This window comes from Macrotis lagotis, chromosome 2 (assembly GCF_037893015.1).
Source record: "Macrotis lagotis isolate mMagLag1 chromosome 2, bilby.v1.9.chrom.fasta, whole genome shotgun sequence".
NCBI classification, from domain to species: domain Eukaryota; kingdom Metazoa; phylum Chordata; class Mammalia; order Peramelemorphia; family Peramelidae; genus Macrotis; species Macrotis lagotis.
In genome coordinates, this window is record NC_133659.1 from 157759675 (window position 1) to 157778345 (window position 18671).

The 18671-nt window shown below is 37.5% G+C and overlaps 1 protein-coding gene across 3 annotated transcripts in view; it reads left to right on the forward strand.

The window, feature by feature from the left end:
- Window positions 1–18671, forward strand: part of DCAF8 (DDB1 and CUL4 associated factor 8) — a 142136-nt gene that overhangs the window by 85187 nt on the left and 38278 nt on the right. The window lies entirely within an intron of this gene.

Here is an 18671-nt window from a genome sequence, read left to right on the forward strand (position 1 = left end):
TTCAGGGAGTAAGGTTGGATTGGTAATATAAGGTAAAAAGGGAATGAGATGAGTTTGAGATCAGATATTGAGGACATAGCACTAGAGATAATAGAAAAAGCACTGAATTTGGAGGAGTCAGAAATGGGGTTTAAATGTCTGGAATTCAAGGGAAATAGACATTTATGAGTTGTGTGATTTTGAACAAGTCACTTAATCCACCTGGACCTCAGTTTCCTCAGCTGTAAAGTGAGGGGATTATTTTAATAGATGCTTTCTATGAACACATATAATCTGGGCTTGTCTGGGTGGAGAAATAGACCTAGAGGTGGGGTAAAAATCTAACATACCTGGCCTTAAAGCAGTGGGGCCAAAATGACCTTGTTATATATGCATAAATTCTCTAAAAATAAACCTGGAAAATCCCTTTTAGGATTCTCATGAGGCAATACAGTGCATTCAAGGGAAAAAATTGGTCTGGAAGAAAGAGCTTCTCTGAGTCCTACTTAGAAAGATCTAGGGCAAGAAATAGGACCAGAAATTGAACATGAGCTAGGGTTGTGACTATGTGGCTTTGTTTTCTTCTGTCTGCACTCTCTATTCCTGCTCATTGACCTAGTGAGACCTAAGTCTCCTATGTCTTAGCCCAATATTCTTTAATAGAATCATCAAATCTCAGCAATAAAGGGATTTTGGGGTTATCTAGTCCACATCTCAGCCCAAAGCATGAAGTCAGTTCTTTTACTTCACCAAGGTAGAAACAGAAAAATGGTTACTTCTCCAGGGTTGTAGAAACAGATCTAGAGATCTTTTCCTTTTTCCCTTGTGGCAGTTCCCTCACCTTTCCTTTTTTCTCTTTTCCTCTTCTCATGCCTCTGTATTCCTGTGTGCTACTCTAGACTTGTGGTTCTGTTTATAAGAACTTGAAAGAATACCATATGAAAGAGGGATTAGAGTTATTCTATTTGACCCCAGAGAGGCAGAAGTTGCAAAGTAAAATTTAGATTTAATATAAGGAAAAACTTCTTTATTAGAGCTATCCAAGAGTGGGATGTATTGTCTTGCTAGGGAATGAGTTCTTCAAGCAAAAGCTGGATAACCACTTATCAAGTGTATTATAGTTAGCTGTGTGCTGGAGCCAGGTTTAATCAGTTTATAAGAGCTGATTGCTAAATTTCCATGTGAGCATTTACTTCTCAGAAATTCACTACAAATTTGGGCTTTATTGTTTCATTGATTATTTAGTTTTAATAATGTGTTAATAATTTGAATTAAACTTAAAAGTGTGTGTGAATATGGAGTTTGAGATATATCTATCTCATTTGAACCTCACAACACCCTTGATTGTAGAAGAGATTCTTTATTGGTATGGGCCAGACTACATGATTGATGAGGTCCTTTTTAACCCTAAAATTCTGTGATTCTTTGGGTGGAAGAAAGGAGTTAGGCAAAGAGGTAACCAATCCCTTTTTGCCCTGATGATAGGATCTAGAGGGAGGATAGATTTCTAGGAAGAGACCATTAAGCTCAAACCTTGATCCATGGAAACTTCAAGTTTGAAGTTAGGTCTCAAGTTGAGTAGAGTATGAGAAGCTGGATCCCAGAGAGCATTGGCCCTCCTTTGTCTCTTTCACCCTGATCCAGCAGGCCTTCATTTCCAATGAATTTTAGGGGTTATCTAGCCCTGACAGCCAAAATATGGGGAATCTCCTACTTTAGTCTCTAACATAGTCATCTCGGAATAGAGACTGTGTTTTTCACTCTTCAATTGAAGAAAAGGACCCTATTTGAGGAGGACACAGGGATAGTGCTAAAAAGAGATGTTTTTAAATAATTACAGCTGATATTTATATAACTCCTACTATGGACCAGGCACATTTACAAATAACTTACCAAAATTGGATTCTTACAAATGAGGTAGGTACTATTATTGTGCCCATTTTATGGATGAGGGAAAAAGAGGTAAACAGAGGTTACATAACTAATTCTGGGTCGCTAGGAAGTATCTGAGGTGTTCCTGACTCTAGGCCCAGTATGCTCTATCTACCATGCCACCTAGATGTCCATAGCTACAGACTCTGGTTGAGGTAGAAACAAGTGTTTGAGAGTAAACCCGACAAAATGAAATGTGTCCAATAAAGTGTTGTTGGGGATAATGAGAGCAATTCAAAAGGGAATTAATTGAAGGAACTGGGAAGGTTCAACCAGGAGAACAGGAGGCTTAAAACATGGTAGTTGGTACCTTTTTTTTTTTTAAACTGGGTCTTTCTGTCTCATCTAGGTTGAAACTACTAGCATGGATATTTTGACTTGTTCCACTTCAGATGCGGGCTTATTTGTTTCTCCTCAGTTAGATAGGTGACCCCTTTACTCCCAGGTGCTCATCATATTAGTGCCAGACTTCATTCAGATACCTGTTTGGCTCTAGTCCTATTACAGCCTCCCCAGTGATAAGAATGATAGAGTTCTCCATGGCCTTTGGTTAGCAGGTACATGCTTTCACATCTTGTCTCTGCCACTTAAGGAGTGAACTTGGATAAGTTACTGAACCTCCTTGGACCTGAGCTTCTTTCTTTGGAAAAAAAAAGGGCAGCCAAGTTGAAAGGGGAGAGTTGGATTGGGCATCCAAGGAGATCTTCTCCAGCACTAGGTCTATAGTCCATCTTCAAATCTTTGAACTATCATCATATAGAAGGGTGATTAGGTTTATTCAGTTGAATTTCAGATGGGGGGGACTAGACTATAATAAGTTTAGGCTGCAAGAAGGCAGATTTCAGTTCCATCTCATAAAGAACTCCTTAGAATTAGTAGTTTAATTCTTCCTCTCTGGAACCTTTAGGAATCTATTAGCATAGAATTATAACAGAGATCTATGCCTTTTCTTCCTTCTTTTGCTAGCTACCTTGAAACAGGGAACTTGACCTAAAGCCCAGGGAGGAGAGGAAGTCAGCTGAAGAACACTCAGAGAACATGAGCAGAAAGATTGACTCCCTCATGAAAACCTTTTTTTTTTGTCTGCCCCCAAGTAAGTGGGGGCAGCATAGGAGAAAGTCTTATAAATCTCACCCCATCCTAAGTGGCACTCCATGAGGGTGAAGAAATTGGCTACAGAAGGACTAGAGATTAACCAACCCCTGGAAACAATTATACCTCTGCCAAGCACTGGGTTCAAAGGGATAAAGTATAAGTCTGGCTTCTGGTCCTGGCATTGTGGCTGCAGAAAAGCTCTTGATGTTTTACCAGTGTGGCAGCAAGGAAGGGTATGTTCTAGATGAGAAAGCCCAACTGAACAAATGTCTTGCCCTTTGTGCTCATTACACACTCCCAGTATCAAGATCTGAAGGGGGTTAGTGATAGATAAGATTCTTGGAGGGAGGATGCTTTATCATGGGCTAGGAGAAGATGGAGACTTCCCTCTTCTACTAGGAAGGGTATAGGAAAACTGAAGTTGAGGAAATGAAAAAAAATGATAAGAATAAGTCTATAGTCCTGTGGAGGTCACCTGAGGAACTAGGTCTCCTTCAGAGGCACTCATTTTCTCATTTCTACCTTTAATGTCAAATTGTACTTATCCACTAACTCACAATATTTGTTGTTCAGTAGTTCAGTTGTGTTCAACTTTCCATGATCCCTTGAACCATACCATCCATGGGGGAGGGAAAGATTTGTCATTTCCTTCTCCACTAGATTAAGACACAGAGGTTAAGGGACTTGCTTAGGGTCATGTAGCTGGTAAGTGTTTGAGGCCACATTTGAACTCAGAACAGTGTACTCTATCTACTGATCCATCTATTTGTCAAATCACAAGATAACCTTGGTTAATTCATTTAATAGGATCCTAGAGATTCATAGATCTAGAGGAGGAAGTGACCATCTAGTCCAATTCCTTTTTAAAAATAAGTAAAGCTGAGGTCCTGGAACTTTTCCAAGATGACACTGTAAGAGGTGAGATTTAACTCATGTCATCTGACTTTAGAGTAAATGCTTATTCCACTAAATGCTTGTTATGACTGATTGATTGGCTTCATTGCCTCCTGAGAGACATTTAGTGTTCCTGGAGACCCTGGTTTTCTCACCTACATATGATATGAGGGGGCTGGCCTAAATGATCCTCAAAGTCTATTCCAGCTCATAAATTTTGAGTCTGTAAAACAATGGTGTTAATCTCACAGTGTCCTACATGTGAAACTCTGAAGGGCTGATCTGGAGAAGCTCAAGATTTTCAAGAATCTTTTTTTTTGTATGAGACTCTCTAACACTGCTAGAGGGGGAGCTGAGACCAGATGTCATAGAAGATCTAACTAGGGGAGTGGGGGGGAGATCTAACTAGGGGGCACTAGCGAAATCAATGCTAGAATAAGGAGGGCTTGTAGATGTTGAGTTTCTTCCTCAGAAAGGGAAGCATCTTCCCCTGGTAATTTTGAGGGGAGAGAGAAAAGAATGAGGAAATTACTTCTGAGAAAGTCCTTATTGACAGTGTTGCCCCTAGTGGAAGGGGAAATCCATGATATGGATGTAGGGACATCAGTCATGTCCCAACATGAATCTGACCTTCGTGAATCTTCTGACAATATGAAAGTATAATCCAATAGATGGTGGTTTGGATTGTCCTGGGGCAGGACTCACTTGATACAAAATGCTTACAAAATGATTTAGTAACCAAAGAGGAAAATGCAATCTTAAACTTCATTAAAGAGTGAATGAAACTAGGGGCAATGGGTGAAAAGTATAAAGAGCCAGATTTTAATCAAATGCTGTGTTTAGATAGAGAATGACTTGGGTAACCTCAGGTCCCTTCCATCCCCAGAATTCTGTAAATTTAAATTTAGGCTGTCTAAACTACTGTATTCCACAGGTCCCTCCTTCAGCTATGGGGACTCAATGCCCCTTTACACACTTTACTTCCCCCGTCCCCTTTTCTAACCCACCAATCCAACCTTATCCTCTCTCTTTTTTTTTTTTTTTGACACTATACTCCCCTTGCTCAGGCCCCTCTCTTCAGTCTCTTAGACTTGACAGTTCTCCATCACTGGTATCAAATGACCCTGAGTTGGGACCTCTGTATTTTTAACCCACCAGACACCTGAAGCTGCTGCTATTGAAACCTGAGGAGCACAGCTTAGGCTATATCCCTGGACTTTCCATGCTTGTGCGCTTGCATGCGCATGCACACACACACACTCCTAACCTAGTCTATAACTCTCCCTGAAGCTCCAGCTGTGTCAGCAATTTCAAGCCTGGAAAGGAAGTAAGTTTGGAGAAGATTCTCAACATTCCAGTCTCCTGGGATCTATGATGTTATGGAGAAAGAAGACCGGTTATATCTTATCTTTGCTGTTGCTGTACTGGGTCACAGGCTTCTCCACTCCCTGGTCTGTCCCTCATCTGCTACTCTGTTTCTCCTGTTAACTTTTTCTGTTAGTCTTCTCTGTTTTGTTTCTATCTCTTTCTGTCTCTATTCCAGGGCTTATTAAATCATGTTCTGAAGAATCCTGGTTTTAGAATATGCGACTTAAGGAATTTGGGAAAAAATGTTGATGCCCTTCCCTTCTTGACATCCAGGGTCCTGGGTTAATGGGAATCTAGTGTCAGGGAGAGGAAGATACAATCTAGAACAAGTGACATTCCACCCTGCCTCCTATGACAAATCATGCAACCCTGCCCCCCTTCTAGATTCTTCTCACTCCATTCTCCCAAGTTCTGTTCCTCAGCACTGAAAAAGATGTTACATTTTATATATAGATATATGTAGCCTAGTCTTCTGTCTTGTGGTATACTTTCACAAATGTGGGAGTAGGTCTGAGTATCTTTTAAAAAATGTTTCATAGTTTCTTTTCGGGCTGGTTTGGATTGCAATTCTCATGTAATTCCCTTTATAAAGAAATAAAACATTTTTTTGGAAGAGTATTAGATAGTCCTAGTCATTGGGAGGTAATGTATTAGTCCAAAGATTATTTCTGTTTTGCAAAAATTACATTCCTTCATACCTTCTAATTTGTCATCATGGGCACATCTTCACATGGAATAGGCAAACCAGCAGCCCAGCCAAAGCAACAAAGCACCATGAGTGGGAAAAGAAATAGCATATGCCAGATAGGTCAAACCAGCACCATCACCTTGACCACTGACTGTCCTCTGAGATCCTGATGGAGACAGGCCAGGATCCTCTTTCCAAGTGGCCTGGAAGGAACAGTACTTCTGCTTCTAGCCCAGATCCAAAGTCATTATTGAGAGGTATAATCATTCTGGAAAGGGGACCCACTTTCTTCATCACCCCCAGTAATTGCTAACCAACTGCTCCCAAATGGACTGACAGCATCTTTCAGACCACAAGTCCTACTTCCAGCCTTGCCTATATAGCCATCATCTGGGGAAGTGATTCCTGTGGAGAAGGGACCAGACATCTCCTCCAACCATTAACCAATAATTAAATATATAGCAGGCAGGTCATCATAGCTGTAACAGCAGTATACCCTGAGAGACAGAAGGCAGCATATGCCAAGCAAGTGAAACCATCACCACTTTGATCACCATCTTTCTCCAGACCCTGATGGAAACCCTAAGTCAAGGAACCTCAAACCTAGAGCCTTGGGAATGCTTCTAAATCAATGTCCTCAGCCATCATTCTGGAAAGTCATCAGTCCCTATGGAAATGTATCTTGGAACCTACAGGTGCTTTAACATCTACTGAAGATCCAGAAAGGAAAGTGCTTGCCACAGAAACCTCAGTATTGTCAAATGATTCAACATTGGTACAAAAATATTAAGAAAGAAGGATTAACTTCTGATTTGCTCCTGTACCTTAAGGATTATGGCACTTTTTGGTCTGACTTACAGATCCATCATTCATTCATACATGGAGATATGAGACTGAAAAATCATGTTAGTGGAGCACAAGATCTGGTAAATTCTACCAAGCTTGAATGACTTTAAGTATGATTTGATGATGAAGCATTATGGAGTCTTCTGGAAAAGATGAATGGCAACACAAAAGTTTCCAACCAAACCCAGCTTCCTTTTTCAAATAAAAAAAATTCTATGTGCCTTTATTTAAAAAAAATTTTTCGTGCATACAACAAATTGTGGGGTTGTTTTCTTATCCACTCTTTGTCTCTTCATCTCACTCATGTTTAATCCATTCACATGTAATTTATGGTTGTTAGATTTGTTTTTTCCTCCATTTATTATTTTTTTTGCATTGATTTTTATTCCCTTCTCTTTGAAGTCAGCATTTTGTGCCAACAATTACTTTTACTTTCACTATTTTGAAGTTAATCTGTTTCCACACTCTTCCCTCAAATTCTTTTACCTGTCCCACCCCAAATTTCTTGAATGTACTTAAATTGTTAATTTTCTTTTTCTTCCCTTCCCTGCCCCTCTCCTCCACTTCTGGTGCTTTCCTTTCTCTGACCAGCTAAGTATGTGGTTCAAAATCTTCTCTCCACTTTAAATACTTAGTTTAAAATGGTATTTTTATGATACTCTTTTCCAAAAAGTTTTCTTACACTTTAGCCTTCTACATTTTTACACTTTTAGTCTATGCTGGATGCTGTTGTTTGTCCTTTGTTTTTCAAAGAGGACCAGTAGTATCACGATGTTAGGGTTAGGGTACAGTATGTTCAACCGTGGTTGAACATGGTTGAACAACCAGTCCAATATAGGCTGGGCATAAATTATCTATTAGAACATTTGGGATGGAGATGTGCCTGAATTTACACAGTTCATGTTTCCTTCTGTTTTGCTTATAGAACACATCTTCTTTGATACCAGCATGACACACCAGCATGAGAACCTCTCCCATGTCTCACAATTGATACAAAACTTCTTTAGAGAGACTTTGACAGTGTCCTTGTATAGCTTCTTCTGACCTCTGTGTATTTGCCTTATGCCATTTCTCCATAAAATAGTCTTTTAGATAAGAGTGCATTTGAGCTATGTGACCAGCCTATTGAAGTTACCCTCTCTGCAATAGTATTCAAATGCTTAGCAGTTCAATTGTATGGGGGATCTCAAGTGTCCAGTACATTATCTTGCTACAGCCTTTGACACTGTCAATCATGAGAGCTTGTGGAAGATCATGGCAAAATGTGTTGGTCTAGAGAAGAGCATCAGTATTTTATGACAATTTCATGACAGCTTGTTTGCAAGACAATGCTTTCACATTTTCCCAGTCACAAATGGAATGGCGGGCTATGTAATTTTTTGCATGCTTTTTAGAATGATGCTTTCTGGGATGATGTCAGATACCTTTGAATTTTAATCTCCAGCTCACAGACAATATGACATTTGTTTTCTTAACTTTTTGTCCCTCATTGGAGTAGAGTTTGTGAAATATTGAATTTGAAATCTCTCCTCTGTTACATTACTGTGCTATTGCATTTGTAAAGATTATTACCTTGTTATGGACTGGACCTGATTCAGGCAACTCAGCTACGTTAGACTTGATATTGTAAATCACTCAACAGTTAATAAAAAGATTTAGTTATAATGAGAGAAGGATATTCAACAAGAATAGGCAATGGGGGATACCTCAAGTTGATTCAGCTGAGTGAAGCTTTTTTTTTTTGGTCTGAATTACTTATTATGATCTACCTGTCAAGCATCAGAGAGACAACTTGTTGCTCCCTGTGACTATTTTGAACCTGGATATTGAGGAACTGATGTCAAAAGTTATTGAAGATAATTTTAATACCTTTTGAGGAAAAAATAACCTAACTTATTATACAGGAGGGTATGGGAGTGATTAGATTATGTTTCTGTAACACACTGAATGATTGATTAATCAATGAGGCTCTTCCATGTTCCTAATATAACCTGAAAAAAAATAGTAGAACAAGTTAGGGGCATAGTGACCCTGTAGAAAAACACTTGTATAATTGAGAATCCAGTTAGTCGGCCAGTCCTGTAAGTGCACCACCTTTCCTCAATTATCTGGAGAAGAAATATACCTCCTGAAATTTGGCCAGTTTTAGGATGGATCTTCTGAGTCTAGAGTCACATGGACACTTGGCACCATGCCTTCTTTGTCCAGAAGCCTATAATTACACAAGCCTTGCTTGCACCACTTTGGAATCTCACCGATGAAGAGGATGTTCTGCCTGGGACCCTTCTGATCTGTACTGTGAAAAAGGTTGTTTGAAAATCGGGGTTCCCCAGCTTGATGTTTCAGAGTTGGACCTTTCCAGATCACCTTTCTATCTTGATTGATTATTTTTAATAAAACTTTCTACTTCTTTTGATTATCTTTGGTGATGGTTCCTATCTCTTTCATTATTTTAATTGTAACTGTTATTCTTACAATCTTTTCAGGAATCTTTAGCTGTTATTGCAAATTTTCTTTGACTTTACTTTTGTTATAGTAACTAATAATAAACTACTTTGTGTTTTTCCTTTTTTGGAGTGTATCTTACTGTAGGCAGGAATCTGAACTAAAACTATTAATCACATGCATACTTAAGTTTTTTTGTTTATTGCTCCTCTTAAAAATGTCAATTCATGAAGGGAACAATGTTAAGTAGAAGCAATATATGATGGGAGTCGCTCTGTATGTCAAGTCATGAAGTTTGGTCCTACCCTCTATCTTCATCATAATCACTCATCAGTCTAAAGCTTGGTTATCCTATCTGTGTTTCTACATAATTCCTATCATTCTGAGAGATGACTGTCCCTGAAGACTCATACAGTTCTTCTCTGGGGTAGGGTCTTGGGAAGTCAATAATCTTGGGAGGCATAAACTTTTATTGATAGTGAAGATGCCCTCCAAACAAAATCATCACAGATGATATAAGAATATTCTTTGTGACAACCTTTCCTTTTCCCTCCAAAAGTGAAATTTTGTTTTACTTCTCTCATTACAATCTTTCTTCTCTATTACTTTTGTCAAAGTCTCCCACAGCCCTCACTCTTGAGAAACTAAAGAAATTACTCTTTTCTGTTTATCTATGAATAGGTGGATTTGCAGTTTCTATATTTCCTCTCTCCCTTCCCCTATACTCATTCAACTTTCCACTCTGTTATCTCTTCCAAAAAAGATTATTGCTTCACTTATAGTAGATGATAGTATTTAGTCCATTTAATATTAATTCAGTTTCTCCTCCTTTCTTTCTCTTATTCTTAAAGGTCTCCTTAAATCTTTAGCCCATTAGGTCTTTTTTTTTTTGTTCTTTGATGAATCCTTTCTGACCTTTCTTTTAGCCCCTGTTCAATTTCTTTTCTCTTTAAACAATAGTCTATAAACATAAAAGAATTGATTTCATTACTCATTTTTTCTTGATAATTATATTTAATTTTCTTGTATTTCTCTTGCTTGAAATCTTTGCTAGTAGAAAATTCTACTTAACTGTGTAAGTTTGCAGAAATGACTCAAATACCTTTCTTCTCTTGAAGGTGAAGTTTTTTCCATTCAGGATTAGGCTCAACCTTCTAATATGTTTTATTTTGTATTATAGTTTGAATAACTGTGTTTTGGCTTATATTATCCCATTGTTTTTGCTGATTTCTTGTGATAGTAAATGAACCCTAGGTTATTCAAATTAGTGTTCTTTCATAGCTGAAAGTCTTCTACCTTACTGCTTGAAAATATTGTTGTTATTGAAGCTGTGAAATTTAACCATGTATAATTTAGAAGTTTTTTTTTCTGTTTTTTGTTTATAATTTAGAGTTTTAAACTTGAAGTTTTTCTCTGGTGATGCTCTATGGACTCAATCAATTAGTATTTTAGTATGTATATTTAGAAATTTTGTATAGATTTAAAAAAATTTTATTTAAGACAATGGGGTTAAGTGACTTGTCTAAGGTCACAAGCTTGGTAATAATTAAGTGTCTGAGGTTGGATTTGAACTCAAGTCCTCCTGACTCCAAGGTTGGTGCTCTATATACTGTGCCACCTAGCTGCCCCTTGGATAGATTCTTTATATTATTTCCTGCCATCTGATATTCAAAAAAATTAAATTTTTCTATCATGTTGTTCTTTAAGATCTATGGTCCTTAATTTATCTCTATGCATTGTATTTCCAAGATCATTTACTTTGGCTTGTCTGGAATTCATATTTCTTTTAAAGTTGTTGCTCGCTCTTTCCTTCCTTCCTTCCTTCCTTCCTTCCTTCCTTCCTTCCTTCCTTCCTTCCTTCCTTCCTTCCTTCCTTCCTTCCTTTCTTTTAGGTTTTTGCAAGACAATGGGGTTGAGTGGCTTGCCCAATGCCACAAAGCTTGGTAATTATTAAATGTCTGAGGCTGGATTTGAACTCAGGTATTCCTGACTCCAGGGCTGGTGCTCTATGCACTATACCACCTAGCTGCCCCTATTATTTGTCTTTTTAAATTCTGCATTGTCTCCTGATTTCTGATCCAATTTTGCTCCTCATATCTTCTAATAAAAGTTACATATCTTTTGAACGATTCTGAAGTTTCTTACTGACTGTGCTTTGAGCTTTAGTGTATTTTTCTCTTGTTGTCAAATGAAAGATAGTTCCTACTCGCCCCCTGAAGAAGTAAATTGATGAGTTCATACAATCATAGATTTGAAAAAGGAAGGAAAATTCAAGAGCAACTAGTCCAACTGTCATTATATTAATAATAAAATTAAGTCATATGACCAGTAAGTGGTCAAGTCAAACTTTGAACCCAGGTTCTCTGATTCCAATGACAGAACTCTGTCTACTATTTTTTTGGCACAATTAGTTTAATTAAATATCTAAAACTAACATGAACCATCACTGTATTAGATACTCAGTCACTTCTTATTGTAGAGATGTTTATGAGAGAGTATGAAAAAAGCCCACTATTATTAAATTCCAGTTTCCATGCCAACATTTACTACAGAGGATGACCTCACTACTTTCTCTCTGAAGTAATATGTGACTATGATTCATGGAACACCATGGTCTTCAAAGACTTAAAATGGCAAGTAACCTAAAAAAGCAGTGTAAGGTACCAATAGACCTGGTATTATACCATTTATCTAAGAAAAATCAAAGACATTATCCAAGTGATTAATGATGAGAAAAAGGAGATGTGTCAGGTAATGAGAGTGAAGGATAGCAGATGAAGGATAGCAGATGCGTTCTTCACTGATATATAGTAACAATAAAATATCTAGAGGATGGCCCCAGCATATTAGGTAGACCCTAACATTTATGGGAGGGCAAGGACAAGAGCTGCCCAAGACAAGAAGGCATGGATGGGTTGTGATCTTTACAATGGAATAGATTGATTAAGATTACATATTCATTGAAATATTTAAGTACTTAAGCTAGGAGGGGTCTATTTAACCATGTAGCAGTTTTATTGGACCTAGGAAATCATGCCAAATTAATAATAGTTCTTATAACTTAGTTAAGGATTCTATCAATATTGGACAGGGAAGATGGGAAGATAAAAAGACTGACTCTGGTCAAACTTTTCACATAGGGTCATAGGAAAAGGATCAGAAGGTGAGGAGATGGAAGAAAGACTTTGGCCCCTTATTTTATAGTTGAGGAAACTGAGTCCTAGAGAGGATAAATGTTACTCAAGGTCACAGACATTGGTGGTTGAGCTGAAATTCAAATAGAGTTGGTCCTGTTATGCCCAATTCAACATTTTCTCCTTGCAACCTGTAGGAAACATTCAGATATGTGAGAAACTTAAGGGAGACAGGAGGAGAAGAATTAAATTTGAAGAAAATAAAAAAGAAGGCTTTAAGTTATTCAAATAATATTTTCTCCTCTTCAGGGAAGTTTCCATTCTAAATAGAATCCATAGACCTAAATTGTAAAATTTTAATCAAGATGGAAACTCACCCTGAGGAAACATTTCCATTGACTTTTCTTATTCAATGTAAACCTATGTGTATGAAATACTGGGACAAAGGAACCCTGACTAGACTGGTCTTGGGCAAGTTTTACAACCTTGAAGTTTTCTGTCCTTATATATCTAGAGGGGACAAACACCCATACAGTATCACAAATCTATTCAGAGGATCAAATGAAATAAAATTCTTTGTAAATCTTAAGTACTAGAGAAATATAAATGATCATTATTATTCTGTCTGGCAATTGGAGAAAACTCATAGGACCAGCAATCTAGAGTTGGTGGCCATATAGTACAGTGGATAGAGTACTGGGCCTGGAGTCAGGAAAACTCAAATTCAACTTTAGGCTCAGACACTTACTAACTCTGTTATCTTAGGCAAGTCACTTAACTTATGTGCCTCATGTTTCTCAAAAGTAAAATGGGGATAACAATATTATCTTTCTCACTGAGTTGTTGTGAAGATTAAATGATGTAAAGCATATAGCAAGGGGCTATATAAATGCTTAGTTCTTTCCTCTGCTTCCCTTCCCCGAAAGAGTCTTTAAAGATTACTCAGACTCACTTCTTCCTTTCATGGATGAGGAAACTGAAGCCAAGAGAGGGGAAGTAATTTGCCTAAGGTAAATGAATATAGACTGATATTAAAAAATAATCTCTGAAAATTTTTTATTTTTATTAAGGATACTTTCATCATATGTATAATCTGTTATATAGGTTAAATATAATTTATTATGGGGAAAATTTCCATCTGAGTTATCAAAGGAGAAACTGAATCAAAGCTCTGAGCTAAACACTTTATTAAAGGGATTTGGCCCCCTCTAATGAAGCAGACCAGAGACCTTCCTTTCAATCTGAGGTACCAACTCTTTTCAGGGTCCTACTTTTATAGTTTGATAATTCAAGCATGGTACAATTTCGTTGGTTTACATATGCTGCATGCTTTAGAATAAGCTAAAATAAGTAAAAATGAATTCCAGTAGGGTCAAGAGTTAGGCAAAGTTAAACTATTTTCACTGACTAGGTATCATAAGATAGATGGACTACTTGCAAACAGAGAGAGTATGGCTAGGCTACTCCTATGGTTGAGTAAGAGGAGATGATATTACTATATATCTGTTTCAAGATGGTGGCAGGGGACAACTAGGTAGCACAATGATTAGAATGTCAGGCCTGGAGTCAGAAGAAGGACCTGAGTTCACATCTGACCTCAGAAACGTAATGCTTACTTAGCTGTGTGAACTTGGGCAAACATTTTAACCCCATTGCCTGTAAAAACCAAAAAAAAACCCAAACCCCAACCCTCCCCTGAAAAAAGAACCAATGGTGGAGGGGGAAGGAGTCCTTCTGTACCAGGTCAAGAGCAAGAACTTTCTGTACTATGCTCTTGTTCATCACAAGGAAGGGAGATTTTTCTGTACCATGCTACCACCTGTTACCACTCATATGTAGTATGAGTATGGAATTTGAACAAAACAGCTTGTAGATATTTGCAGTTTAGCAAGCAAGCAGAAATGAAGGTTTAAGGTCAATTACAGGTTTTTCTATATTCTTAAGCAACTTATGTAAAGTATGATTTAATATGTCTTGCTTATCCTTATACCTATTACTAGACAAATGATTAAATTTTAGTAAATGAGCATGTATTCTTGATTATTGTTAATTGCTATTCCATATATAATCATAAGAAATTGACTAATATTGATTAGAATGCAATAAATTGACTAAATCAATTGACTATTATTAATTAGAATTTAAATAAGGATCCTAACTTATTGAGTCAACTGTAAATCCATTTTCTCAATGTAAACATATATCATATCTGTGTCTAGCTCTAGTTCTACTTATCATTCATATCTATCTATCTATCTATCTATCTATCTATCTATCTATCTATCTATCATCTATCTGTCTTACTAGCTATCTCTCTATCTATCTTTGATCCAGTGGTAACAGGAGGATTCTTGTCAAGTAGGCATATGGGTTCATCATTACTGATATCTTAGTTTGAGCTATGAGTTTTTCTGTTTTTTTTTTAAATTTAAAAAATTTTATTTTTTAGGGTTTTTTTTTTTTGCAAGGCAATGGGATTAAATAGCTTGCCCAAGGCCACACAGCTAGGTAATTATTAAATGTCTGAGGCCAGATTTGAACTCAGGTACTCCTGATTCCAGGGCTGGAGCTCTATCTACTATACCACCTAACTGCCCCTTGTTCTTTTTTTTTTTTTAAGAAAGATTTTATTTATTTTGAGTTTTACATTTTTTTCCCCTTATTCTTGCTTCCCTCCTCTCACCCTCCACAGAAGGTAGTCTGTTAGTCTTTACATTGTTTCTATGATATACATTGATCTAAGTTGAATGTGATAAGAGAGAGATCATATCCCTAAGGAAGAAAAATAAAGTATAAGAAATAATGAAATTACGTAAGAAAATAACTATTTTCTCCCCCTAAACTGAAGGTAATAGTCTTTAGTCTTTGTTCAAACTCCACAATTCTTTCTCTGGATACAGATGGTATTCTACATTGTGGTTAGCCCAAAATTGTCCCTGATTGTTGCACTGATGGAATCAGCTCATGCAAATCCTTTCATGCTTCTCTTAATTCCCATCCCTCCTGGTTGAGTTTTTCTATTCTTTTGTAATATATTACCTTGAGATCTCTTGAAAATAGTGACTGCTTTGCAGAGTCAAGATGGTGGTGTGAGGGCAGGACTTCCTGGAAACACATCCCCCCCCCCAAAAAAAAAAAACTCCAAAAGCTGTCAGATTATGACTCTAGCCAAAATTTAGAGGGGTAGAACTCATAGAAAGACTGAGTGATACAATTTCCCAGTCCAAGATAACTTAGAAGACCCATAGGAAAGGTCTGTTTCACTGGGGCCAGGGGTTGGAAAGAGCTGCAGCACAGCCAGACCCCAGTGCAGCTAGGCTAGAGCAAACTAGCTCCAGTCTTCCAGAAACATCTTGCTGGGTCCATGACAGAGGTGGCAGTTTCCAGACCTCTTGGTCCAGGATAACTGGGGGATAACTGGGGACAGGTTGATGGGGCAGTGAGAGAACACTGTGGTAGCAAAGTGAGTGCAGAGCCTTGCTCAACACTGACCTCAGAGCAGCTCTATGCTGGAAACCTATGACAGGAACCTATGACGGGAACCTATGACAGGAACTTGTGGAGCCACCCAGCATTTCCAGAGCACTCATCCCAAAGATGGTAAGGGTTTGGGTAGAGACTGCAGTGGTCTCTCTGCTATCACTGGGGCAGGATTCTGCTTTTGCCCACATTCAGATCCAGGTCATACTCTGGGCTCCCATGCTACTATAGAGGATCAGGAGCGCTCCTCACATCTCTAGGGCAGAGGGGAGTGCTTGTAGTCATCCACAGACCAGAGCACATGCAAGAGAGCAGTCTTGGACCTTGGAGGAAATAAGGTCCCTGTGGGGTGTCCCAACCCCCCCCAAAAAAAGAAGTGTGGTAAATCAGCCATAGACTGAGAAAATGAGTAAACAATAGAAAAAGAACTTTATCATAGAAACTTACTTTGGTCCCATGGAAGATCAAAATACACACTCAGAAAATGACAAAGTTGAAGCTTCTGTCTCCAAGAGAAATAGGAAATGTATCCAGACTATGGACAAGTTCAGAAAAGACTTTTAAAAGCAAGTAAGGGAGGTAGAGGAAAAATTGGGAAGAGATATGAGAACAATACAGGCAAATAATGAAAACCAAGTCAGTGACTTAGTGAAAGAAATATAAAAAAAACTGAAGAAAATAACATGTGAAAAAACAGTTTAGGCCAAATGGAAAAAAGCAACCCAGAAGGCAAATGAGGAAAAGAATACCTTAAAAAGCAGAATTGTCTAGCTCTTTGAAGAAAATAATTCCTTCAAATGTAGAATGGAACTAAAGGAAGCTGATGACTTTGCAAGAAATCAAGAAACAGTAAAACAATACCAAAACAATGAAAAATTAGAAGAAAATGTGAAATATCTCATTGGAAAAACAACTGACCTATAAAAACAGATCCAAAAGAGATAATTTAAAAATTATTGGACTACCTGAAAGTTATGACCAAGAAAAGAGCCTAAACTTCATTTTTCAAGAAATAATGCATTCTGAGATCCTAGAAGCAGAGAGTAAGTTAGAAATTGAGGGAATCTACTGCTCACCTCCTGAAAGAGATCCCAAAAGAAAAACTCCCAGGGATATTATAGCCAAATTCTAAAACTCCCAAGTCAAAGAGAAAAATGCTACAAGCTTCCAGAAACAAACAATTCAACTACTGTGGTGCTCTAGTCAGGATTACAAAGTCTACATTAAGGGCTCATAGGGCTTGGAGTATGATACTCTAGAAGGCAAAAGAGCTTGGATTATAACTGAGAGTCAACTACCCAGCAAAAGTGAATGTCCTTTTTCAGGGGAAAAGATGAACTTTCAATGAAACAGGGAACTTTCAAACTTTCCTGTTGAAATGACCAGAGCTGAACAGAAAGTTTGATTTCCAAGTACAAGACTCAGCTGAAGCATAGAAAGGGTGGATGAGAAAGACTAATTATGAGGGATTTAATAATGCTGAATGCGTATATTCCTGTATGGGAAGAACATACTGATAACTCATATGAACCTTCCTTTTTATAAGAGCAATTAGAAATAATAATATAAAATGATTAAACCATAAAACAGTGACTACTTTGACAAATTATCCAAATCCAGTACATATAATCTTCTGTGCATATTTGGTCAGGTCTAGTTGTGTCTTTATCTTTGTCTTTATGTTTTTCATTGTTTAAAATGACATTGTTGGGGATGGCCAGGTGGTGCAGTGGATAGAGGGCCAGCCCTGGAGTCAGGAGTACCTGAGTTCAAATCTGACCTCAGACACTTAATAATTACCTAGCTGTGTGGCCTTGGGTAAGCCACTTAACCCCATTTGCCCTGCAAAAACTTAAAAAAATAAAAATAAAAAAATAAAATGACTGTCATTTTCTCATGTAGTATTTTGTATACCAAGAGAGTAGAGTCTAAATGTAGTAATTCCAGTATGGAAATTCTGCTTTTTTTTTTTTTAGCTTCATATCTATTTTCTTCCTTATAGATGAACACATAGACACTTTAAGGATTATCTTGCTTATATCATCCTAACTTCTCTAAAGTCTCATATCTTTCTTTGTTTCTTCTTCTTCTTCTTCTTCTTCTTCTTCTTCTTTTTGGTTTTTGGTTTTTTGGTTCTTTTAGTTTTTGCAAGGCAATGGGTTCTTAAGTAACCTGCCCAAGGTCATACAGCTAGGTAACTATTAAATGTCTGAGGTCACATTTGAACTCAGGTCCTCCTGACTCTGGGCTCTATCTACTGTGCCCCCCTAATTCTGATATCTCTCTTAACTGTTTGTGAGGTAAAACTATGTGTAATTTTCTGTTATCTCATTCTGGAAAGTTTTGCAAATTCTAAGCCTGTGCTTGACCAACATCTTTCTGCTGGGTACATTGCCTTGGAAAGAAGATTTCTAAGTCTTTTGTCTACTTATTATAGTGACCTGCATTTAGTTTAAACTATTGTAAGAAAAGGTGACAGTCTATATCTTTAGTTTTGATGATTTCCCAATTTTTATAGTTATTCCAACAGATCGTATTGTAGCTGCTATAGTTGAACAGAATGCTTTATCTTTATCATGTCTTAATTTTTCCTTGATTTTTGTTTTGTTCTAACTAGTTGATAGATGAGAATTTATTTAGTGCTAACATTGTACTTGACTCTATTCTAGGTATTGGGAGTACAAAGGCAAAAACTGTGAAACAATCTGCTCCCTATGAGCTAGCAAGTCAATGATGTAATTATGCATAAATGATTGTGAGATAACTAAAACATTAGTAACCAGTTTTCTCTCTGCTAGGCTAAAATAAAT